At 40.5% G+C, this 24797-nt stretch overlaps 1 protein-coding gene across 8 annotated transcripts in view; it reads left to right on the top strand.

Moving 5' to 3' along the window:
* The window catches only part of LOC126997979 (protein numb-like), a 115858-nt gene that overhangs the window by 64692 nt on the left and 26369 nt on the right, over positions 1-24797 (top strand). For 5 of the 8 annotated variants that reach the window (XM_050859240.1, XM_050859245.1, XM_050859243.1 and 2 more), the window contains exon 1: positions 23004-23122. The exons of the other annotated variants lie outside the window; for them this stretch is intronic. The gene's annotated coding sequence lies outside the window, so the exon portion shown is untranslated. Of the gene's footprint in view, positions 1-23003; positions 23123-24797 lie in introns of those variants that run through there. 8 annotated transcript variants of the gene reach the window in all.

The raw sequence follows: 24797 nt of genomic DNA on the forward strand, positions 1-24797 counted from the left end.
TCTCTAACAAACATTCTGGCTTCAGTCTATTTTTGCTTCTGTTTTTACTTCCTTCTGTCCTTGTTTACTTCTTTACTGTATCCAAATTTTCTCACTCGCTTTCTTACTTCTTCATTTCCTTCTTTATTTATTCAGTTTTCCATTTTAATTAACTTTCTGCTTCCCTTCTCTCTTGACTCCCATGTTTACTAATTTCCTTTATTCTTATATTCGTTATCGTTTTCTTCATTTTCTTCCTTCTGTTTACACTTTGATTAACTTAATGTCTTCCTCTTATATAGTATTCCCTCTATCCTTATTTTCTGACTCTCCTTCTTCATTTCCTTCTTTCTCTACTCCATTTCCTCATTCGTTGTTGTGGTGAGGGAGTGTAATGGCATTAACACTGTATGGCTTCAGTCTCCCCTCCATCAACCCCACCCCTCACCTCACCTCACGTGCCCTCACAATTCCTTCCCTCCCCCTCCTCCTCACCATCATAATCTACTACTTAGATAAACCCCTCAACGTGACACCTTCCTATCACACCTCATCGCCTCTTCTCATTAACACCACCACCAGTGTTGCCAGACAGAATAGTTAGGTATATCCCATGTCACTATACTCTGGCTTAACGTCATAATAACAACAACAAAAATAAGGGCAAGCAATGCAACTTAAGACTTCTTGATACTCTCCTTGAAAGCTTTTAAGTCATAGGGAAAAGGAACTGCAAACGAAGGAAAAAAAATGTCAGTGAAAGGGATGGCAGATTGAAGGTACTGAATAAGTCTTGTATTAGGAAGTTGGACAGCATGAGGGATTGGCTTGGGTAAAACTTATAAATTACTAGACGGAGGAAGTTTGCCAGTAAGTGGATGAAAGAATGAAGATGCTGGATCACTTTTGCATTAGGAAGTTGGACGGCTTAATGGATGAGCTTGAATAAAAAGTACAAGCTGCCTCAGGGTTAGAATTAATGTATTGTTAATGATATAAGAAAGATGTCTGGGTATTTTTTTTTTCTTTTACAACAACAGAGCTCAAGGGAACAAAAAAGGGAAACAATAATAAAAATAAAGCCCGCTACTCGCTGCTCCTAAAAAAGAATCAAAAGAAGTGGCCGAAAGAGAGGTCAATTTCTGGAGGAGAATCGTCCTGAACTTGGTGTTGTGAAAATGGTGAGAAATTAAATCCTCTTGAAGTTGTAACATCACCTAATTTATCTCCATTACTTGCGTCCTCCGTCACCGCCCGCCCATCACTCATTAGCCTGTCATACCCATTACCCTTTTGCCTGTCCCCCTCAGCACTCTTGCCCTTCACGCCTCATCACTTTCTTACCTGCTGCACCCCATCACTCTTCACCCTCCCTTCCGTCACCATTCTGTCACCTCCATCACTTTTTTTTTATTCATGTTAGACCCCATCACTCCTTCACCTGTTCCCATCATAGTCATTTTTTTTTAATATGTCAAGTCCCATCATCTTCTCACATATACCCATCATCACCAGCTTGTTACTCTATCACCAAGACACTAAAAAAATATATAAAAAAATACCCCCTTATTAAACGTAGTCCTCCTTACTTCCCATCAAAATACCCCTTTTTTAACCCCTTCATCACCTAGATTTTAACACACCCATCACCTCTTGTCATCAATCACAACATCCCTTCCTTCCCTTCATCTGATTACCCCTTCCCCTCCCCTTCCCTTCCGTTCACCATCTCGCCCTACGCCACCTCCATCTATCACTCCTTTCCCCCTCAACCTCATCATCCCCTCGATTCTAATACACTCATCATCTGTTATCATCAATCTTAACGCCCTACTTCACTTCAAATCACCCCCTTCCCTATCCCTTCAATATCTCACTCTTCATCCCCTCCCATCACCCCTTCTTTTAACCCCTTCATGACCTAATTCAAGTTTCCCCATCACTACATAACCCCCATTCCTTTCATCTCATCACCCCCTCACCCCTTCACTTCCAATCCAATTAGTTCACCGCGTTTTTCTCCTCCGCGGCGGCTTGAAAAACACGCCCGGAAAAACGAGTTCAATCATGTTTTCCCGCGTAATTAAGAGGAAAAACCTGCAAAGAAAGGAAGGAAGATGAAGACGAGGAGGAGGAGGGAGGGTCCGTCACTCCTCATCAGTCTTTGTTGTAAATTAGGTGTGGCGAGGAGGAGGAGGAGGAAGGGAAGAGGGAAAAGGGAGTGCAATAAGAGCAAGTGGAGGAGGAAGACGTGGAGAGTTGGAAGATGAAAAGTGGAAGAAGAGGAAATAGGAAGGCGTGGATAATAAGAGGAGGAAGAAATGAGGGGAAGGTGGAGGAAGGGAAATAGGAAGGAGAAAGAAATAATGAGGAAAGAAAATGAAGAGGAGGAAGAGGAAGTAGGAAGGCGTGGATAATAAGAGGAGGAAAAAATGAGTTAGGAAGATGAGGGGAAGGTGAGAAGGAGAAAAAAACAATGAGGAGGAAAGAAAATGAAGAGGAGGAAGAGAAGTGGAGAGTGCATGAAGAGGAAGAGGAAGAAGAGGAGAAGGGAAGAGAATGAAGAGGAGGAATAATAGTGGAAAGTGCATAAAGAAGAAGAGGAAGAGGAGGAAAGTAAAGGGAAGAGATTGAAGAGGAGGGAGGGAAAAGAGTATGAAGAGGAAGAGGAGGAAAGTAAAGGGAAGAGAATGAAGAGAAGTAAGAGAAGGGAAAAGTGCATAAAGAGGAAGAAGTAGGGGAAAAAGAGGAGAAAAGTAAAGGAAGGAGGAAGGATAGTGGAAAATGAATAAAGAAGGAGAAGAGGAGGAAAGTAAAAGAGAGAGAATGAGGAGGAGGAAGAGAAGTAGAAAGTGCATAAGGAGGATGAAGAAGAAGAAGAAGAGGAGGAGGAGGAGGCAGTTGAGTCGGCATTGAGGCAGAACCAAGAGAGTAAAAAAAAAAAGACGGAAATGTTAGCTCTGAAAATGGTCCCGTTGCTGCTGCTGATGCTAATGATGATGATGATGATGCTTTTGTTAGTGCGTCTCTGTTCTCTGCGCTCTGATCGCTTTGTTGTGCTTTGTTTAGTAACCTATTAACATTTAACTCCGTGGCTCTGGGTGCTTCCGGTTATGTTACTGTCTTGTTGGAGAGAGAGAGAGAGAGCTTTCGTGTTATAAGTAAAAACGTTACTCATTTGTTTACTGATGTTTCGCTTCGGTTACTCTTTTTTTTTTATTGTCTTGCGACGTTGAAATACTCGAAAATAATAATAGTCATGAGAGAGAGAGAGAGAGAGAGAGAGAGAGAGAGAGAGAGAGAGAGAGAGAGAGAGAGAGATTACTATAAAACTATCGCAAAAATCTCATCTCATCATTTTTTTTTTTTTTTTAGTGGTCAATGATCCCTCACTTTTATTTTAGACTTGCTGGTGTTTGTATGTTTTTTATTGTTTTATTTTCGTCGTTTTGTTTTATATTATAGAGAAAATTACTATAAAACTAACGCAAAAATCTCATCTCATCAGTTTTTTTTCTAGTGGTCAATAATCCCTCACTATTATTTTAGACTTGCTGGTGTTTGTATGTTTTTTGTTGTTTATATTTTTTCGTCGTTTTGTTTTATAGACTGTCAGGAGTAAAACTATCACGGAGGAAAAAAGATAAAAAGAAGAAGTGGAGAGAGCGCATGACCAGGAAGAGGAAGAATAATAGTGGAAAGTGCAAAAAGAAGAAGAGGAAGAGGAGGAAAGTAAAGGGAAAAAACTTATATTCATCTGCTCAGTGATCCATTACTTCTTATTTTAGTCTTGCTTGTTTTTATGTGGCTCTTTTTTATACGGCGTGGAGAGTTGAGTGATTATGGAAATGTCATTCGCATAAAAAATCTTCGTCTTGAGAAAAATCTTTGTTCGTCTTCCCGGATCCTACATTTTTATCCTCTCTCTCTCTCTCTCTCTCTCTCTCTCTCTCTCTCTCTCTCTCTCTCTCTCTCTCTCTCTCTCTCTCTCTCTCTCTCTCCTATGCTTGTTTTTTTCCGTTGTTGTTGTTTTTCATATTTGTTGTCAAGAAAAAAATCGTCGGAAATGTCAAACGCATAAAAAATCTCTTCACTCGTTCATTAATCCATCACTTTTAGCTTCTTTTTTTTTCTCTCGTCTTATGCGTGCTTGTATTTTTTTTCCCTCACGGTGTTGCTTTCTCATCTAATCTTGAACAGAACAATAAAGAATCGTCTTGAGAAAAAGGTTTGTTCGTCATCCCGAATCCTACATTTTTATCCTTTTCTCTCTCTCTCTCTCTCTCTCTCTCTCTCTCTCTCTCTCTCTCTCTCTCTCTCTCTCCTATGCTTGTTTTTCCGTATTTTCTTTTCATATTTGTTGTCAAGAAAAAATCGTCTTGAGAAGAGAAAAAAAAACTTAGTTCGTCCTCTCAGAACCCACAGTTTTAACCTTTTTTGTGATTTTTTTTTTTTCCTTCATGATATTACTTTGCTGTCAAGTCTTGAGTGAGGATCGACGCGTGTGAAATCTCAGTCATATTTGTAAACACTTCGGCGACCAAGTACACACGTATTTGACAAGGCTTTCGTCGGAGTTTTGGGCATTTCCAGTGTGATTTTATGGCCCTGGTGTTAGTTTGCCCCATCTGTAACCATGAACCTAAAGACACACGCATTAGAACCCAATTAATCTCCTCTTCGGCCTTTGAAAACAGTGGATGCGAGAGGCGGAAGCGTTTGAGAATAGATAGTTGGGATAAGACAGATAGAATAGATGTGGAGTTACGCGTTGATACTCTTCTTTCTATTTTGCATTGTTTATTGTGGTCGGCGTTGCCTACCTCGATGTTTTGTTTCTGTTAAGGAGAAGGGAAGAAAAGGAAAAATATAGACTCCGGAAGACACAATAAATGCCAGAAGACATAAAGAATAAGCCAAACCAACACTACATACAACATTCATTAATAATAAGAAGAAAATGATTTGAAACGACTATACGAGAAGAGAAAAGGATTAAAGAGAAGGTAAGAAAGGGAAGGAAAGGAAAAATATAGACTCCAGAATACACAATAAATGAAAGAAGACATAAAGAATATTTTTAGTGAAGGTAGACGAGGGAGGGAGGGTGAGCGACGCAGCGGAAGAGGTTACGGTAATGTTCATGTTGACTCGTGTTGAAATGCTGCTGTTACTCTGTTGACCGATATCGTGTTCACGGTTGCCAGATTATCGTACTCAGAGCCGCGTATTTACCGGTTTCTGAGCCATAGCTATTGCCAAAAACACCAATAATTAACCATTTTAACGATAACCATGTAAGAAAGCAGTTATTTGGGTGATGAAAGCAGTTTTGGGGTCGGAAATCGGCAAACAGAGGAGGGAGAGTACGACAATCTGGCAACGGTGCTTGATACTCTTTCTATTTTGCATTGTTTGTTGTCGACGGCGTTACCTACTACCTCGATGTTTTGTTTCTGTTAGTGAAGGTCGACGAGGAAGCGAGGGTGAGCGACGTAGCGGAAGAGGTTACGGTAATGTTCATGTTGACTCGTGTTGAAATTCCGCCTGTTACTCTGTTTACCGATATCATGTTACCTCTGTTTGTATTCTCTTGTTCCCTGGTCTGTTGGTTCTTGTCTCGCCTGCGTGAAGTGATTTTGTGGTTCTTGGTGCAGAGGAGAGTTTCTAGACGCTGCTCAACCCAAACTGATCTCTCTCGTTTCGGATTTTCTTTGCTTTCTTTTCTTGTTCTGGGTGTTTTCTCTTTTCGATCTCCTTTCTCCTTTTTGTGTGAGGGCAGCATATCTCCTTTCAGATCTTACTGTCTTTTTTATATGAGGATTTTTCTTTTCAAATCCTTTCTATCTTTCTTTTTTTCGTTGAGGAAGCGTGTCACGAGTTTTCATTTTGTACTATATTATTCTGCCGTTGATCTTTCTCCGCTGTGAAAGGGAGAAAAAAAGAATGGAAAAAGTTATATAAGTTTGCGATGTTTGAAGAGAAAAATTGATTCCTGGTTCACTGATTTCATGTTTCTCGCTTGTTTGTCTTTTTTCATGTTTTCATTTTGTATATTGTTTTGCCGTTGATTTGTCTCCGCTGTGAAAGGGAGAAAAAAATGGGGAAAGTTACATAGTTTACGATGTTTGAAGAGAAAAATTGATTCCTGGTTCACTGATTTCATGTTTCTCGCTTGTTTGTCTTTTTTTCATGTGGACAGCGTATCACTAGCTTTTGTTTTGTGTGTTGTTCTGACCACGGTAAGTGAAAGTAATGGGAGTTGTTACAAGTATTACACTGTTGGAAGAGAAAAAAAGATTCGCAGTTCACTCTTTCTCGTTTGCTGGTCTTTTTTCATGTGGACAGCGTATCACTATAGCTTTTGTTTAGTATGTTGTTCTGTCCACGGTAAGTAAAAGTAAATGAAATGGGAGGAGTTACAAGTATACACTGTTGGAAGAGAAAAAAGATTCACAACTCACCCTTTCTCGTTTGCTTGTCTTTTTTCACGTGGGCTGCGTTTTACTTGCTTGTTTGTCTATTGTTCTGCTCGCTGTAAGTAAATGTAGATGGAATGGGAATAATTATAAGCTTACGATGTTTGAAGAGAAAAAAAAGATTACTAATTCACTTTTTTTCGTTGTTTTTTGCTTGATTGGCGCTTTGTCTCGCTTCACTGAAAAGATTTACAAAGAGTCGTATTACTAAACATTTTGTCGCCCGAGTTAACATATTTGACAAGGCTTTCGTAGGAGTTTGGCACATTTCCAAGGGTAGTTTTATGACCCTGGTGGTAGTTTGACCCTTCTTATGTACTGTGAACCTAAAGAAACACTCACTGGAGCTCAACTGACCCCCTCTTTGACCTTTAGAAATAGGTGATGTGAAAAGCCAAAGTGTCTCTTGATACCAACCTTAATGTTTATTTAGTGGATGCGAATGAGGCAATTTCAGAGTGTACGCTGTGTGAAACGAATATTCGGTGCCCAGAGCTCTGATATCGCGTTTTCTCCTGTATTTTCTATTCTTTCCGTCGAGTCCTCATCCAACGTGGCCGAAATGGTTTTATATTTTTAGTGAATGCGAATGAGAGAATTTCAAGTTTGACAGGTAAAAAAGAACATTTGATTTCTCATTCAGTTATTTCGTATTTCATCGTTTATTTTCTATTTTTCCTTTGTTAGCTGAAATATTTGATGATTTTTTTTATAGTGAATATGAATGACAGAATTTTAAAGTTTAAGTTGTGTAGAATACGAAATTTGATTCCTTATTCAGTTACATTGTTTCATCCTTTATTCTCTGTTCTCTCTTTTATAGTCTTCATCTCGCTAGGCTGAACTTATTTCATATTTTTTAGTGGATGCGAATGAGAGAATATTTCAAAGTTGACAGTTAAAACAGAACATTTGATTCCTCATTCAGTCATTTCGCATTTCATTGTTTATTTTCTATTATTCCTTTGTTAATAGAGTCCACGTATCGCTAGGCTGAAATATTTGATGATGATTTTTTTTTTTTTTTTTTTTTTTTTTTTTTTTTATATATATAGTGGATAGGAATGAGAGAATTTTATGGTTTGCGTTGTGTATAAAGCGAGATTTGATTCCTTATTCAGTTACATTGTTTCCTTCTTTATTCTCTATCCTCTTTTTTATAGTCTTCATCTCGCTGGGCTGAACTTATTTTATATTTTTTAGTGGATGCGAATGAGAGAATTTGAAAGTTCACGTTGTTATAAAAAGAGAACATTTCATTCCTCATTCAGTGTCTCATGTTTCATCCTTTATTTTATTTTATTCCTTTGCTAATAGAGTCTTCGCATCGCTAGACTGAAATGATTTTATATATTTTTTTTAGTGAATATAAAGTTTGCGTTGTATATAAGGAAAGTTTTGTTCCTCATTCAGTTATTTCGTGTCTCAACCTTTATTCTTTTTATCATTATTTTTCTGTTAATTGAATCTTAGTTTTGCTACGCTGAAACGATTATATATTTGTTAGTGAATACGAACTCTGTAATTTCGAAGTTTATAACGAAAATTTAATTCATCATTCAGTTTACATTGTTTCATGGTTTATTCTCGATTCTCTCTATATTCTTCGTTTCGCAAGGCTGAAATTATTTTATATTTTTTAGTGAACACGAATGTGGGGATTTCAAAGCTTAATTGTAAAAAAGAAATTTGATTCGTCATTCTGTTACATCGTGTTTCATCTTAATTTTCTAATATTCCTTTGTTAATAGAGTATTCGTATCGCTTGACTGAAATGTGTGATAAATATTTTTAGTGAATATGAATTCGGAAATTTCAAAGTTCACGCCGCTAAAAAATATCCCTCATTTAATTATATCGTGTTTGGTCCTTTTATTTTCTATTCTCTCCTCGTTAATAGAGCTCTTGTCACGCCTGGATGTAATTAGTTTGTTATTCTTTTCATAGTTCATTAATAGAAAAAAGTTTACACGGATTTAAAACAAAATTACCGTAAATTATTAATGCAGTGATATCATGTTTTTTTTTCCCTTATTTTCTGTTCTCGAGTCAATAATAGAGTTCTTGTCACGCTTGAATGTAATGAAAGATAATTGCTAAACTCTTATTTCAGCGATCTCGTATTTCGTAATTTATATTCAGTTATTTCCTTGATATAAAGTCATTGTGTCGCTTCATTGATCTGATTTTATATATTTTTAGTGATTATGAAAGGGAAAATGTCCAAGCTTTCGCTGTCAAATATGGAAATTCGGTTCATAATCCAATGACATTTTTTTCCCTTCATATTCTGTTATTTCCTTGCTAGGGTCATTGTGTCGCTTCACTGATCTGACTTTATATATTTTTAGCGCATACGAATGGGAAGATGTCAAGTTCATGCTGGTAAATATGGAAATTCTATTCTTATTCAGCGACACTGGCTTTTCACCTTTATTTTCTGTTACTTCCTTTTATTGTCATTGTTTCACTTCACTGATCTGACTATATATTTTTAGCGCGTATGAAGGGAAAAATGTCCAAGCTTTCGCTGTTAAATATGGACATTCTATTCTTAATTCAGCGACATTGTGTTTTCACCTTTGAGTTCTGTTATTTCCTTGCTATTGAGTCATTGTCTCGCTTCATTGATCTGACTGTATATATTTTTAGTGCTTATGAATGGGAAAATGACAAAGCTTTCGCTGTACAATATGGGCATTCTATTCTTAATTCAGCGACATTGTGTTTTCACCTTTGAGTTCTGTTATTTCCCTGCTATAGAGTCATTGTCTCGCTTCATTGATCTGACTGTATATATTTTTGGCGCTTACGAAGGGAAAAATGTCCAAGCTTTCGCTGTTAAATATAGGAATTCTGTTCTTAATTCAGCGACATTGTGTTTTCACCTTTGTCTCTGTTATTTCCTTGTTGTAAAGTCATTGTTTCGCTTCATTGATCTGACTGTATATTTTTAGCGCATACGAATGAGAAAATGTCCAAGCTTTCGCTGTTAAATATGGACATTCTATTCTTAATTCAGCGACATTGTGTTTTCACCTTTGATTTTTGTTATTTCCTTGCTATTGAGTCATTGTTTCGCTTCATTTATAATTTTTAGTGCTTATTAATGGGAAAATATAAAAACTTACGCATTTGAACAAGGACATTTCATTGTTAATTCAGTGGTTTCGTGTTTCTTCTTCGTTTAGTTCATATTATTTCTTTGTGAAGTCATTAAATCCCTTGGCCGAGATTATTTTAATGTGTCTTAATAGGATTTTTTTTATTAAATTTTTTATACTGTTTAAAAAAGATCCGCTTCGTGATTCAGTAATATCGCGCTTCGTCCTTTGTTGTCCATTTTTTCCTCGTTTAGTATCAGTCCTTGTCACGCTGGGCTTAATTACTTTGTTGTTGTTCAGCGTGTGCAGTAATATATTAGTGTTTCCGTATATACAGTTTGAAAAAATTGCGCTGTAGAAACTTTAATTAATTGCTTTCGCGTGTTTTTTTTTTTTTTTTTTTTTTTTTTTTGTGTGTGTGTGTGTGTGTATACTGTATATATTCCTTTGTTCTTTCATTTTACTCTTACATATTTTTTTTATCGTTTTCCATTTTGCTCTGACTTTTTTCTTTATTTTTTTTTTTCACTTCGCTTTTTCTTCCGAACATTCTTTTTTTTTTTTTCGCTCTTCACTCTGATGTCATTCTTTTTTCGTTGTTCTTTATTTTCCTTTTGCGCTAACACTTTTTCAGTTTTCTCTAAGATTCTTTTTTTTTTTCCACTTTGCTGTCATTCCCTTTTCGTTATTTTTCATTTTTCTCTAAGATTCTTTTTTTATTCATTTTTCACTTTGCTGTCATTCCTTTTTCATTGTTGTTTTTCATTTTTCTCTAAGATTCCTTTTTTATTCATTTTTCACTTTGCTGAATTCCGTTTTCGTTATTCTTCATTTTTCTCTAAGATTTTTTTTTTTTTTTTTTTTTCACTTTGCTGTCATTCCTTTTTTGTTGTTGTTTTTCACTTTGCTCTAACATTCTTTTTTTATTCATTTTTCACTTTGCTGTCATTCCTTTTTCGTTGTTCTTCATTTTGCTCTAACACTTTTTTTTTTTCGTTTTTCACTTTGCTGTCATTCCTTTTATGTTGTTGTTTTCATTTTGCTCTAACTTTTTTTTCGTTTTTCACTTTCCTGTTATTCCTTTTGTTGTTGTTTTCATTTTGCTCAAACGTTCTTTTTTTTCGTTTTTCATTTTGCTGTCATTCCTCTTTTTTTTTCACCTTGCTCTAACATTCTTTTTTTTTCATTTTGCTCAAACCTATATTCTTTTTTTCTCGTGTTTCATTATGCTCTAACGTCCTTTTCTTCTTCTATTCCTCTGACTCGCCCGGGTTAAAAAAATCAGCTTACAATTGTTTCCTGCTGCCTCTTTCTCTCTTGATTGGGAAACTTCTGAAAAACGTAATCGTGTCAATTGAAAAGGCGTCTCTTCTTCTGATCCTCAACGTTGATTAGGCTAATTAATGTCAGGGATTAGCTCTTGCCTCGTGTTTTTGTCTCGCTGCCAGAGAGAGAGAGAGAGAGAGAGAGAGAGAGAGAGAGTAAAGGTCGTAGTTATAATAATGATGATGATAAATATAAACAGAAAACATTACGAAGTCCAAGCACAGCAGCATCCGGTTACACCCACCACAAGAGAGAGAGAGAGAGAGAGAGAGAGAGAGAGACGACCGCTTGCTTGGTGGGTGCGGTGAGTGTGTTCTGATGTTGCGTGACTCATCGCGTTGGTCACTCACTTCATATCCGTGACTCATAAGTGGTTGAGGTGTGGCGCTTCCTCCCCGAGAGAGAGAGAGAGAGAGAGAGAGAGAGGAAGGAAGGATGATAAAATATATAATCAGAAAAACATTACAAAGTTGTTTAGCATTACCCGGTCACACAAACCCCAAGAGAGAGAGAGAGAGAGAGGAAGGAAGGAAGGAAGGATGATAAAATATATAATCAGAAAAACATTACAAAGTTGTTTAGCATTATTCGGTCACACAAACCCCAAGAGAGAGAGAGAGAGAGAGAGAGAGAGAGAGAGAGAGAGAGACTAATGAAGCAGTGTTATTTAATTATTATCCTCCTTGGACAAATAAACAGACAAATAAATACCTAAATAACCGATCCATGTAACCAATAACGTTCATCTCCTTCCTCCTCCTCCTCCTCCTCCTCCACTCCCTCTCTCCTCAGCCTGAACCAACACTCCTAAACCTCATTATTGATTTTAAACTTTTACCTCCTCTGTTTATGGGTCTCTCTTATTGCCGCTTCCCTTCCCTGATCCAAGATAAAGACCTTTGCATCAGCTAAGACGAACGTTGGGGAGTGTGGGTGCGGAGGGAGGGAGTGTGTGATGGGGTGTTGCGTTGCCAGATTGTCGTACTCACGTTGCCAGATTGTCGTACTCATGTTGCCAGATTGTCGTACTCACGTTGCCAGATTGTCGTACTCACGTTGCCAGATTATCGTACTCAGCCTCCTATGTTTGCCGATTTCCGACCCAAAAACTGTCTCCTCGACCCCACTATCTGCCGTCATATATAGTTATCGTTAAAATCGTTAATTATCGGTGTTTTTGGATTTTTCCTATGGCTCAGAAACCGGTAAATACGAGGCTCCGAGTACGATAATCTGCCAACGGGGATGTTACGTTGAAGGGGCGAATGGGGAGTAGAAGAGTAGAGTGCTTGGTCGGTGTTCTTCGATGTTTCCACCTCTCACATCAACCATTTCACTTTCATGGTATACAGTGGCCTTGTCAGACTACCACCAGGGTTATACAACTATCCATGGAAAGACCCAAAACTCCTATGAAAGCCTTGTGAAATGTGTGTGCTTGGGTGCTGAATTTTTTAAGAATATAGCCCTTTGTTTTGGGTGTAGAAGGAAAGGTTACTGGCAACACCTTGATATGGTTATAGATGCATTAATCTCCGAGGAACGTGGATGACTCATGGTATATACAGAGGACGTGAGGGTGGATTTTGAAAGCCCTGTGGATTTTGTGTGCTTGGGTGCTGAAATGTTAAGAATATGGCCCTTTGTTTTGGGTGTAGAAGGAAAGGGTACTGGCAACACCTTGATATGGGTATAGGTGCAGTAATCTCCGAGGAACGTGGATGGATTAGGGTATGGACAGAGGACGTGAGGGTGGATTTTGAGTTTAATAAGATGGCGAATGGAGAGTGTGAGAGGAGTGTGTTTGTTTTGGGTGTGGGAGAGGGGAAGGGAGGGGCACGGGCAACACCTTGATTTGGGTATAGGTGCAGTGATCTTCGAGGAACGTCGAAGAATCAGGGTAAAGATAAAGGGGAAAGGGTAAGAGTGGATGGAGAGTGAGAGTCAGTGTTTGTTTTGGGGGTGGGAGAGGAGGTAAGGACAGGCCACACCTTCTTATGGGTATAGATTCAGTAACTTCTTAGGAACGTCGATGAATCAGGGTATAGATAGAGGAAAGGGTAAGGCTGGATGGAGAGTGAGATACTAGAGTCAGTGTTTGTTTTAGAGTGGGAGAGAAAGAAAAGACAGGCCACACTTCCTTATGGGTATAGATTCAGTAACTTCTTAGGAACGTCGATGAATCAGGGGGCAGACAGGATGTGTGTGTGTGTGTGGTGGTGCGTTGGGTTTGAGTGGGCGAATGGAAATGAGGGAATATAATGTTTGTTTTAGGGGAGACAGGATGCGCAGGAAACAGAACTGGTATGAGAGATAATGCAGAGGAAATGGAGATGGTGAGAGGGAGTGTGAAAGTGATAGGGAAACGAGAGAATTTTGTGTGTTTTTGGAAGAGGGGGAGGGGAAGGAGAGTGATCTGGGAAACACTTTAGTATGACCGTAGATTTAGTAACGTTAGAGGAATGTAGAGAGAGGGAGGGTAAGTATGTGTGGAGTAAAAGGGAAATAGAGTTGAGTGTGAGTTGAATGAGGAAGAAGAGAAGGAAAAGATCATACGGTCGTAGATACAGTGACGTGGAATCTTAGAGTGTAGGGAGAAGATGGAGAGAGGGAGGGAAAGTATATGTGGAGTAAAAGGGAAATAGCTAAGTTGAGTGTGAGTTGGATGAGGAAGAAGAAAAGGAAAGGATCATATGAGTGTTGATACGGTAACGTTAGAGGAATGTAGGGAAGGAAATCTGAGTGTAGGGAGAGGATGGAGAGAGGGAGGGTAAGTATGTGTGGAGTAAAGGGAAATAGCTGAGTAGAATGTGAGTTGGATGAGGAAGAAGAAAAGGAAAGGATCATATGAGTGTAGATTCAGTAACGTTAGAGGTATGTAGAGAGGGAATCTGAGTTTAGGGAGAGGATGGAGAGAGGAAGGGTATGCTGGAGTGGAGAAAAGGAGAATGGGAGAGTAGAATGTGACTTTTGAAGGAGGAAGTAGATAAAGAAAGGATGATATGGGCGTGGGTACAGTAACGTTAGAGATATGTTAAAGGAAATTCGAGTGTAGAAGAAAGAAGGGCAGGTCGAGTGGGAGATAGAGAAATAGAGGAGTAGTGTGTGTTTTCGAAGAGGAAGAAGATAAGGAAAGGATTAAATGGGTAACGTTAGAGCTATGTTAAGAGGAAATTTGAGTATAGGAGAAAGAAGGGAAGAGAGAAAGGATGTCTGAGTGGGATATAGAGAAATAATATTAGTGTGTGTTTTGGAAAAGGAAGAAGATTAGGAAAGGATTAAATGGGTAACGTTAGAGCCATGTTAAGAGGAAATCAGAGTGTAGGAGAAAGGACAGAGGTGGGGCATATCTGAGTGGAAGATAGGAAGTAGAAGAGTAATGTGTTTGGGGTGGAACAAGGTAAGATAAGGGTATGGACATGGATGGAAGGAGAGGGAGAGAAGACAAAGGAGACAGGGTGAAGTGGAGGATCGGTGAGGCGGAGGAGGTCAGGAGGAGAGGAGAAAGGGAAAGTGCGGGGGAGGCAAGGGGGTCAGGTGAGGGTGGAGGGAAAAGTGGGGAGGGAGGGAAGGGAGACTAATTAAAAGATGAGGAGGGGGAGATGATAAGCTTTTTTTACACAGGTCAGGTCGAGAGAGAGAGAGAGAGAGATTGCAGTATGTAAGATGTAAAAATAAAGAAAAAAAGAAGAAAAGAGAGAGAGGGAGAGGGGGAGGGGTCTAAGGATAAGCTGAGTCATATGAGGAGAAAAATAATGGAGGAAGGGGGAGGAGAACGAGGAAAGGAAAGGAGTAGGGGAGGAGAAGGAGGAAGAGAAGGAGAACCATTAAGAGGATTAGGAGTTGAAAAGGTCAAGTCACGAGGTCAGGTCAGCTGGTCTTTGTTACTTTCCCCCACGTGACCTTCGCGACCCCTTGTAAAGAATCTGTTTATATATTTTTTTTCCTTGAATTTACTTTGTTTCCTTTTTTCTCCTGCAGGACAGATCAATACTTTCTCTTCCTTTTTTTTCCTTTTCTGTTTCTTTCACTTTCATTTCTTTCTATTAACATCACGAATTGACATACATATTCACTTTCTCTTTCCTGACATGCCTCAGTGACTCTCTCTCTCTCTCTCTCTCTCTCTCTCTCTCTCTCTCTCTCTCTCTCTCTCTCTCTCTCTCTCTCTCTCTCTCTCTCTCTCTCTCTCTCTCTCTCTATCTATCTATCTATCTATGTATCCATCTGTCTGTATTTACTTGTATCTCTACCAAAATCTATCCCTTTCTCCAGGACAACTTTATTTCTTTATTTTTTATCTAGCTATCTATTTATCTACATCTATCCCTTTCTCTCTTTCTAGGACAGGTCGATCACTCTTCTCCAAATCTCTTCTCCTATCACTTCCCTTCTCTTCCCTTCCCCTTGGTTGCTTAGTCAGGTTGTGTGTTGTCGGTAGCCAGGCAGCCTATACTCGTGCCAGACACAACGAGTGAAAGTAAAGACGAGGAAGGAAGTATACCAGGAATAACAACTCTGCTCCTTTTGTTTGGTCTGAGTGGAGGATTCTGGTCTTCATACTTTCTTTTTGTCCTCTACTCAGTGTGTTTCATGGTGATGTGAAAGAGTTGTGTGGCTAAGGGAATATACAAGTACTCTTCTTTCTTTATCCGTCCCTGTCTCCTTCCTTCTCTTCTTTGTTGCGTTGCTGAAGTCTTCTATGTGGTGAGTTTTGTCCTCCCTTTCGTGCTCTGGGTGTTGATGCGGAATGAATGAGAATGTGTTGCTTAGCTAATGTTTTGGATTTTCTTTACCTCTCTGTTCCTTCCTCCTCTTCGTGTTGTGTTGCTGTGTGTCCCTTCCTCCTTCTCTTCGTCTTGTGTTGCTGTGTGTCCCTTCCTCCTTCTCTTCGTCTTGTGTTGCTGTGTGTCCCTTCCTCCTTCTCTTCGTCTTGTGTTGCTGTGTGTCCCTTTCTCCTTCTCTTCGTCTTGTGTTGCTGTGTGTCCCTTCCTCCTTCTCTTCGTCTTGTGTTGCTGTCTGTCCCTTCCTCCTTCTCTTCGCCTTGTGTTGCTGTCTGTCCCTTCCTCCTTCTCTTCGTCTTGTGTTGCTGTGTGTCCCTTCCTCCTTCTCTTCGTCTTGTGTTGCTGTGTGTCCCTTCCTCCTTCTCTTCGTCTTGTGTTGCTGTCTGTCCCTTCCTCCTTCTCTTCGCCTTGTGTTGCTGTCTGTCCCTTCCTCCTTCTCTTCGCCTTGTGTTGCTGTCTGTCCCTTCCTCCTTCTCTTCGCCTTGTGTTGCTGTGTGTCCCTTTCTCCTTCTCTTCGTCTTGTGTTGCTGGTTGTCCCTTCCTCCTCCTCTTCGTCTTGTGTTGCTGTCTGTCCCTTCCTCCTTCTCTTCGTCTTGTGTTGCTGTGTGTCCCTTTCTCCTTCTCTTCGTCTTGTGTTGCTGTGTGTCCCTTCCTCCTTCTCTTCGTCTTGTGTTGCTGTGTGTCCCTTCCTCCTTCTCTTCGTCTTGTGTTGCTGTGTGTCCCTTCCTCCTTCTCTTCGTCTTGTGTTGCTGTCTGTCCCTTCCTCCTTCTCTTCATCTTGTGTTGCTGTGTGTCCCTTCCTCCTTCTCTTCGTCTTGTGTTGCTGTGTGTCCCTTCCTCCTTCTCTTCGTCTTGTGTTGCTGTGTGTCCCTTCCTCCTTCTCTTCGTCTTGTGTTGCTGTGTGTCCCTTTCTCCTTCTCTTCGTCTTGTGTTGCTGTGTGTCCCTTCCTCCTTCTCTTCGTGTTCTGTTGCTGTGTGTCCCTTCCTCCTTCTCTTCGTCTTGTGTTGCTGTGTGTCCCTTCCTTCTTCTCTTCGTCTTGTGTTGCTATAGTTTTGTCTACGTTCTCTGTCATCTATTTTTTTTGTATTTCATGTTGTGAGTATTGACGTGAGGGAGTTGTGTTCTTTAGTAAACGTTCAAGTGCTTTCTTTAGCCATCTCTTCTCTGTGTTGTATGTGTTTCTGGAGTCTTCTTGTGCACTGTTTTAGTCATCCATTCATCGTGTTTCATGCTGTGAGTGTTGATGAGGAGTTGTGTTGCGTAGTGAATATTCAAGTGCTTTTTTGTCTGTCTGTCCTTCCTTTCCTTCTGCTTGGTGTTGTTTGTGTTGTTGTCTTTGTCCTCCATTCTTTGTGTTGATTAGAAGTGTGTGTGTGTGTGTGTGTGTGTGTGTTTTGCTGGAGCCTTCTTGTGTATTGTCTTTGTGTTTCATGTTGTGGATGTTGATTAGGAGTTGTGACGTGCAGGCAAAATTCAGCTATTCTATCTGTCCCTGCCTCCCTCTCGTCTTCTGTGTTGCGTTTTTTTTGTGTGTGTTACTGAGCCTTCTTGTGTATTGTCTTTGTGTTTCATGTTGTGGATGTTGATTAGGAGTTGTGATGTGCAGGCAAAATTCAACTATTCTATTTGTCCCTGCCTCCCTCTCGTCTTCTGTGTTGCGTTTTTTTTGTGTGTGTGTTACTGGACCTTCTTGTGTATTGTCTTTGTGTTTCATGTTGTGGATGTTGATTAGGAGTTGTGTTGCGCAATGAATATTCAAGTACTTTATCTGCCCCTCCCTCTCTCCTCTTCTTCCCGTGCTGTTGATTGTGTCGCTGGAATCTTCCTGTTTGCTGTCTTTGTCCTTCATTCTTGGTGTGTCGTCATGTTCTGGTTGGTGAATGTGAATGAACTGTGTTGTGTAGTGAATGTTCAAATACTTTTATTTTATTTTTGTTTCTCCTTCCTTCCCATATTTCCTGTTGCGTTATATGTGTTCTCTAGCGAATATTCGAACGCTTCTTTTTTTTTCCATCATCATCTAGACAGCGAGGTAGTGTGTTTCCATAGCAGATGAATGACTTGATGACCTCGCATTTTATATCGTGGCAGGACGGTAATATTGATAGTTTTTTCATCAAATTTCCAAAGTTTAGATACATTGCTTCTTTTATTGCAGCAGAGGAAGCAGATTAAGGGATAAAGTTGAAAAAAATACGCGGAACTTAAGCTCATAAAATGGTATTATTACCGAAACGAAATATTCCGAAAGTCAAATGTCACTTTACGTGGAGGCTCTTCTTCCCACGCAGTCGATCCCATGACGAAGGTTGAAATTCTGAAAGGTTTGTTGCAGTGAAAAGAAGAAGAAAAAAACGATGGTTGGCTGCTTCGTATTGATCTCTTGTTTGCTCGTATGAAGTTTTTTTTTTTTTTTTTTTTTTTTTTACAAAGGAGACAGCTCAAGGGCACAAAAAAGGAAACAATAATAAAAAAGCCCTCTACTCACTGCTCCTAAACCCGGTAGCAGCGAGGGTCATGTTTCTTAATGGTCCCTCTAAGCGAGAAAAATGAGAAAAAATCATCACTCACACAAACCATTTCATAATATATGTCAAAGCATTTCTGATCAGTTTATGCATCATCTATTTTGGGGGGTTAAAATCATGGCACAAATTTGGTCTGTCGCTGCTACACGATAAAGCCCAAATTTGGCCCGTCGCTGCTACCGGGTAAAAAGAATCCAAAGAGGTGTCCGAAAGAGGGGTCAGCGTTGCTAGATTGTCGTACTCAGCCTCCTGTGTTTGCCAATTTCCGATCCCAAAACTGCCTCCTCGACCCCAATAACTGCCTTCATATATAGTTATCGTTAAAATAGTTAATCATTAGTGTTTTTTGGTAATAGTTATGGCTCACCCGACTAATCTCCTCTCTGCCCTTTGAAAATATTTGCTGTGAGACCCGAAAGCGAAGAATACGGGTCTAATGATAAAGGTCAGTTTGCATAAAGGTGTCTTGATCTTTCGCGGTCGACCTTGACAAAGTTTAAGTCCCAGAGACGTACTCCCCCCCCCCCAATGTAGATTGCCTGCAATTTTCTTGCTCTAGTTCTCTCTCTCTCTCTCTCTCTCTCTCTCTCTCTCTCTCTCTCTCTCTCTCTCTCTCTCTCTCTCTCTCTCTCTCTCTCTCTCTCTCTCTCTCTATATATATATATATATATATATATCTATATATATATATATATATATATATATATATATATATATATATATATATATATATATATATATATATATATATATATATACTTATCTATCATTATTTTTTTTTTTGTCATTCTTCTGTCTCTTCTTACTTTTTATCTATTTCGTTTATCATTTATTTTATTATTTTGTTTTCGTTATTTTTTTTCCCGGCGCCGCCCAACCCAACCCTTTTTATTTTTTTATATTTTTTCACTCTATCCCTTATTATTTTCCTTATATTTCTCCTCTTCCTTTCTTCCGGCGCGGCCCCACCCACCGGGACAGCACAAAGGACACGAGTTCATTCCGGTCCTTAGTAACAAAAGAGAGAAAAAAAAAGAAAAAAATTTGCCCGAGGAAGTCTACCTGTAGGGACCTAATCAGCGTGAGAGTGAAGGTTACCTGGGGATCATCTCACACGCGATGGACCAACCCGATGCCTGGCTACTGGGCCCTCGCGTTTCGTTTTTTTTTTTTTTTTTTTTTTTTTTTTTTTTATCCTTGTAATGTATCATCCTTCTCCTCGTACTGTTGTTGCTACTACCTTCACTGCTTTCTTCCTTCCTATTTTTTCATTCTTATGTTTTCATACCTTGCTATTGTCATTCTTTTCTTCTTTCTTTCCTTGTAATATATCGGTCGGTATTATAAGTCACTTTCGCTTCTCACATCAGTATTTCTAAAGGTCAAAGCGGGGATTAATTGAGTTCTAATGAGTGTTTCTTGAGGTTCACGGTACAGAAGAAGGGCCAAACTACTTCTGGAAATCCCCAAAAGTCGTACGAAAGCCTTGTCAAATATGTGAACTTGGGCGACGAAATGTTTAGTAATGCGGCCCGTAGTACCTCTGCTCAGTATCATAAGACACTTTCCCTTCTCACATCAGTATTTCCAAAGGTCAAAGAGGGGGTCAGTTGGGTTCTAATGAGTGTTTCTTTAGGTTCACGGTACAGAAGAAGGGGCAAACTACCACCAGGGTCATAAAACTACTTCTGGAAATGCCCACAACTCCTACGAAAGCCTTGTCAAATATGTGAACTTGGGCGACGAAATGTTTAGTTATGCGGCCCATCGTCCCATTTTCCTGCCTCTTCACACTGTTGTTCACGTCTTCCTATTGCCTTCACTGTTTTCTATTTACTTATGCTCTCTCTCTCTCTCTCTCTCTCTCTCTCTCTCTCTCTCTCTCTCTCTCTCTCTCTCCTGGGTCCTATTTTATTTTTTCCCTCTATCCTTGTAATGTATTTTTTTTTCCTTTTTATTTTAGCTTTGTTCACACCTTGATCATTTATTTTGCGTTCACTGGTTTCTATTTTCCCTTTTACCTTATTGCTGTGTCCACTATTTTCTTTTTCTTTCTATCCCTGTAATATATTTTCCTATTTTTTTCTGTTTTCCTACTATTCTTAACATCTTGCTACTGAGTTCACTTGTATTTTCATCTTCATATGATATCTCTTTTATAATACGATGTTCCTGTGTTTTTTGTTTTCTCTTTTTATTTTTCTCATTTATCTTTCTATTTTCTTGTCTCTTCCTTCTGTAGTTGACACCTTACTACTGCATTCCCTGTTTATCTTTTTTTATCTTCATATTTATCTTTCTATGATATATTGCTCCTGTGTTCTTTTTTTCTCTCTTTTTACCTTTCTCGTTTAGCTTTCTATTTTCCTGCCTCTTTATTCTGTTGTTAACACTATGGTATTGCGTTCACTTTTTTTTCCTTCATAGTTCTCTTATTTTTAGATGTTCGTGTGCTTTCTGCTTTCTCTCTTCTTACCTTTCTCGTTTATTTTTCTAATCTCCTCTCTTTACTCGGCTGCTGACGCTATAATATTGCGTTCACGGTTTTCTGCCTCCTACTTTTTTTTCATTCTTTTTCTTTATGCTTTCTCTCTTCTTACATTTCTCGCCTATCTCCTGTTAATCTGCCTCTTCATGTTGTTTTCGATACCTTGCTAAAACGTCCACTGTTTTCTACCATCCGATTTCTCTCTTTTTTCATTATTATTTTATTCCTTGTTCTTTTTATATTTGGTCCTACCTCTCTTCCTTTTATGTTTTGGTTCATACTTTGCGATTTTTTTTCCTCGTCATACATTCGTCATTTATCTTCCTATCTCTTTTTTCATTCTTATGTACCTTACTGCTGTTCTCATACTGTTTCTCATAGCATTCTTATCTTTCTATAACTAGTGAATTTCCTCTATTTTAGTAGTATATTGTGGGCGTTTTTATTTATGTATGCTCTTGGTCTGAATCCTCATACCTTAAATAAACGAACAAATAAAATAAAGAAAATGATAAGGAAAATACAGAGGTAGACGATAGATGTTCACGTCGTCAGCGCGAGAATTGACTTCTGAGTGTGTGTGTGTGTGTGTGTGTGCCGGATCATAGTCTCCCAACAGCTGTCGTGAAGCGGTACTCTGAATTTTAAGTGTAAGCAACAGTTGTGTGATCGTGGTGTATAGTTGCTACCTGGCCGAGCTGTCTTACCTGAAGTACACCTCCGTCAACCTCGTGTAATTAAGGTCAGGTGTAATAGCGGACGAGGACTACTACTATCACTACTACTACTACTACCGCTACTACTACTACTACTACTACTACTACTACTACTACTATTACTTTTTTTTTTTTTTAAACGGGCCTCCATCTATTAGAGTTGCGTTGTGAGCGGTATATTCTCTCATATCCTTTCACAACTACTACTACTACTGTGAAATCAATAAAAGTAGTAGTAATAATAATAATACAAATAATGAATGAAGTAGTAGTGGTAGTCGAGATGATGATGAAGAGGAGGAAAAGAATGATGATGATGATAATAATATTAAATGTCAACCGTTATACGAATGTCACAGTAATTACTTTGCCCTCGGTAGAAGGAAGACTTGATCGGGGACGCAGCACAAATAAGCAAATTGAAACAGGAAAAAAAGAACAAACTGTAATTGGTATAACACGACCACCAGACCCGCTAGGTCCAATTTCCTGTTCGACAGCGTATGTTAATGGAGAACCTGTGATCTTTTGCTTAATTAGTTCGTGTGTGTGTGTGTGTGTGTGTGTGTGTGTGTTCGTGAAGTTGGTGCTTTCGTATTGTTACATTCGATCCTGAACCAGTAGGAGTAGTAGTAGTTGTTGTAGTAGTGGTGGTGGTGGTGATGTTGAACGGTGGTGTTGCTGGTAGGGAAAGTGTTGCACGTTGGTATGTAGAGGTGGTCGTGGTGGTGGTGGTGAGCGGGGAGGTAATGATGGTGGTGATCGGTGATGGTATCGGTGCTGGAGGTAGTGGTGGTGGTGAACAGCGTAGTGATGGTGGTGGTGGCGGCGCCGGTGGTGAACGAACTCTGGTGTCCTGAAGAAGAATGGTGGAGCTGCCGGTTAGTGCGACAAACCTCACCACCACCATCACCATCAGGGCACCCCAGTGAAAGAGAGGTCATGTTCCTTTGGGTCTGAAGGCGGGCCACACTGCTGGAGTGAAATGAGAAAAAAAGAAAAAAAAAGTTAACTGTTTTTCATTGGGGGACCGAGTTGGGTTGAATGGATCAGAGGGAAGACAGAGAGAGGGTGGGTGGAGTTGTGTTGTGGTGAGGGGGACTTTAAAGTTCTACACACACACACACACACACACTACCTGGAGGTGTAGAATTAAAAGCGTTCTTTGGGCGTCTCTCTGGCAGCGTCTAAACACATGCTCACCCTTTACACCTGCGTCCCTTTCCCGGCGTGCCCCAGGGTGTTAAGACTCCTACCCAGTCCTCGATCATCCTGGGCGAGTCCTTTTTAGAGGCGCTGCCCTGTGCGCCAGGCATCAACCGTGTTCGTCGTCTGTCATGGGAAAAGAAAAACTCCTCCCACTAGCGCGCCCGCCCTCCCAGTGATGTCGATGCGGGAAGTGATCCAGGCCTCACTTTGCCTTCTCTTTTCCTCGGTTCTCATCGCTCTTTGCACCTCATACTAAGCTCTAGCTGGCCTGAGGTATTCCCCTGCAGATATTCCGTGCAAAAGGAGAGCATGATATGACCGGTAGAGGGCAGGGTAGGGGCTGAAAGTAGGGGCAGCATCGTGCATGAGGCTGCCCCGCCACCGCCGCCACACGAACACAATCGGTGTGTGGGTCAGCGAGGCAGTTGAGCGGCGGCCGGCGGTGTAAAGTCCTGCCGCTCTTCATCTTTCTCCCCTGCCCTCTCCCCGCCTGGCTAAAGTGACTCGTGTTAGTGCGATGGACCGTGCTGTGTCGTGTTAGCGTCGCCCTGATTAAAGTGCGGAGAGGGACGCCTTTAGCTGTGAAGGGCGAGGCGGCGCTGGTGGCAGATGTTGGCCGCGGGGGAAGGAGAGAGGGCAGGCAGGCGGAGGTTGGTTGTGTCCTACTGCATACCTCAACCTCTCCACACCCCTCCCCCACTCCACACCTCTCTCCTCCCCTCCCGGACTCTTGTGGCCGCGCCCTTCGCCTCTCCGTGCCCTCCACTCAAGAGTAACGCAGTGAAAGCTGAGGAAACTCGAAGTGATGCGATCTAAAGGTCCATTGGCGCTGAGCAGTGACTCGGTGAAATCAGCTGGCGAGAGTTAAACCTGCTGAGCCGAAGCAGAAAGGGGGTTGCCTTCCTGCTGGACGTCACCTGGACAGTGTTGCCAGACTCCCCAGGCTCAAAATCATAGAAAATTAACCAATGAAATAAACAGACATGTAAAGAAACGAGTATAGGGAGTTTATATGCGTTGAGCTGAGGTAGAAAAGGGGTTATCTGCCTGCTGGCCGTCACCTGTAAAATGTCAGACTCCCTAGGCTCAAAAACATGGAAAATTAACCAACTAATCAAACAAACAAGTGTACAGTTTATTATGTGCGTGTGTCGCGCATTTGCGAAGAGCCACCAAAACTATCGCTCCTGGTTGCAAATTTAGTAACGGTGAACGGGAGAAGAAAGAGTGGTGCAGAAAAAGTTGTCATTTGCACCTTGCCCTTTTGCCGGGACGGACGGGGAATGGATGAACCCCCCTCCCACCCCTGCCGTTGTGCAAGAGGCGGCGTTGAAGGCCAGTCTTAGGCAGCGTGATGAGGTGCTCAGCCAGCGGTGTGTCAAGCGGAGAAATCGCCGCCACAAGCACACCATTACCACCCCCATCATCAACAGCACACCAGCACCGCGGCGCCGTTGCACGTAACCAGCGACTGCCTGTTCGTGCCGCTCGCTAAGCACCGTGCGTGTGTCCGTGATACAAATGAAGGGATAAGAATGCATTAATAATTTATACACAAACAGTCGGCCATCCCCCCTCTCGCAATATTCGTCGACACAGAGATTGAAATGATATTACTTTTCATGGGATATGCATTGAAATTATTGATGTACATTTTAAGAAGTTAGGTATTCATTTTCGTTTTCCTTTATAATGAATTATATTATAATGAATTATAACCCAGAATCGCTAGGTATCCTTGTTTTCTCATTTAATTAAGAATTTGAGTATTTTCCTAATCTATATGATGATTTTACGTTTTCCGTGTCATGATCCGTTTTCCCAGTCGGTGACCACGCAATGCTTGGTTAGATAATAATGAGAATATTCTCTCTCTCTCTCTCTCTCTCTCTCTCTCTCTCTCTCTCTCTCTCACACACACACACACACACACACACACACACACACACACACACACATCCCCGTGACTAATGGGAGACCTTCACTATAATTTCCATACAAGTTCTCTGCTTAGTTTCCGGCTGTCCTCACCCCCTCCTCCTCCTCTCTCTCTCTCTCTCTCTCTCTCTCTCTCTCTCTCTCTCTCTCTCTCTCTCACTCAAATTAAATGGGAGGATCACAGCAAGAGGAAAAAAAGAAATGGAACTGCATGAGAGAGAGAGAGAGAATGGAAATGAATCTAG

Source organism: Eriocheir sinensis, chromosome 13 (assembly GCF_024679095.1).
Source record: "Eriocheir sinensis breed Jianghai 21 chromosome 13, ASM2467909v1, whole genome shotgun sequence".
Lineage (NCBI taxonomy): Eukaryota > Metazoa > Arthropoda > Malacostraca > Decapoda > Varunidae > Eriocheir > Eriocheir sinensis.